We start from the raw sequence: 1631 nt of genomic DNA, 5'->3' as shown, positions 1-1631 counted from the left end.
CATGGTATACATGGAGTATACATGGAGTAATAATGCAAGGAGTAATAAACGGCATATCGTAAGAATTTTCCACCGCCGGCTCCATTCTATATCGGTAAAACGATAAGTGACCAGGAAAAGATAGCAATTTGTATGCTGAAACAAATGTTCGACTCATTTAGGGAGCAAAATCTGACAGCAGCGAAACTCGGCACAGCACATCGCAGCGAATAGTAAGTTAGAGTGAGGAAAAGAGTTACGTAAAACCGTTTCGCGAGGCAGCGTCATCGTCTTCCCCAAACAGATAAGCCATGGAAGTATTTACGATCGGAGTGAGAGGTTCAGTCACCTGAACAACAAAGGTGTTTGTCGGTGAAATCTGCTGACGTCACCAGCCATAATAATCACCCCGGTGCTAAGCTGTAGTGTGCGCATGCGTCAGCCGACATGCCCGGATACCCCGCGCTGCCTGTCGCTCGGCACACACGTCAGTCAGCTAACACCCGGCACAGAGACAAGTAACCTCTTGCGCAGCTCCTGAGTGAATGCCCTACTTCCTGTAAAACCAATACCTAATAAAATAAAATCTAGGTAAAGGTTATAACGTTTAATTTTGAGGCGTTTGGGGCATTTTACCAAGTATGTCGACCAGATCCGTTGAGCAGGAGCAGACTGCGTGGCCAGCCCGAGTGCTGCGGTGGCGGGTGATCGCTGGGATCTCGGCGCCCCTCGCCCTCCTCGGCGGCGTCGGCCTCACCACCTTCTTCATCCTTCGGGAAGACTGGAACAGCGTCCTCGCCTCCTCCCTGTTCTTCTTCTCAGTCTTCCAGCTGCTCTACTGGTACCTCCGAGCCAAGACTTTGTGCAGCAACCGCAGACAGGTAGAGGCAACTTATTTATTTATTCAGTTATGTAAGTTAACATGTTTTAACATATTTTTGCAGACGGGAGGTGAAGGGCAGGGCATGATGTCGCAGAGCGGCACAGAAGGCTGTGGAAGTGGTACAGCTTCACCATCTGCTGCTCAGAGAAGGTGGTCACGTTACACCAGCTGCCGTGATGGTAGAACGAGCTAACCCGGCTGCTGTGATGGTAGCAAAGGCTAACCCAGCTGCTGTGAAGGCAGCACAGGCTAAAACCCAGCTGCTGTGATGGTAGCAAAGGGATACCCAACTGCTGTGAAGGCAGTACAGTCTAACTGAGCCCTGTGAAGGACCCTTGGCCTCGACGCCCAGTCTGCCCTGAGCGTCCCCTTCGACCACTGCCGCAGAGATCCACCTGCGGCTCTCTCTGCAGCCACGTCCATGCCCTCAATATATTGATTAATGATTGTCGTATTATTTCCTATTGAATGTGCAGTGTGTGTGACATTACATCATTATTTTTTCTTTGACATTTTATATCTGTTTTAAGACCAAACAAAAACCGGAGGTGATTTGGTTGTTAACTTTTAGGGCATTAAGCCCTAAGGGGAGAAACGGTTGACGTGAGCATAGGATCTTTTGGGGCAAGTAAAGAAGGGACCCGCGGGGACGATATCTGGAGGCACTACGTGGTGAACACCCGTCGTGCTAGCAGGTACCGGACATTCCTAGGCTGTTGTGTTTTTTCTTGCGCATTTATTTTACTTTATTTATTTGTGTCGTATCACT

At 49.3% G+C, this 1631-nt stretch overlaps 1 pseudogene; it reads left to right on the top strand.

Annotated features, from left to right (window-relative positions):
• Window positions 1-481: 481 nt before the first annotated feature.
• Window positions 482-1631, top strand: part of LOC119591383 — a 14791-nt pseudogene continuing 13641 nt past the window's right edge.

The sequence above is a fragment of the Penaeus monodon genome, chromosome 28 (assembly GCF_015228065.2).
Source record: "Penaeus monodon isolate SGIC_2016 chromosome 28, NSTDA_Pmon_1, whole genome shotgun sequence".
Taxonomy (NCBI): Eukaryota; Metazoa; Arthropoda; class Malacostraca; order Decapoda; family Penaeidae; genus Penaeus; species Penaeus monodon.
Note: the sequence above shows the minus strand (reverse complement) of the source record. Positions and strands in the feature narration are given on the sequence as shown.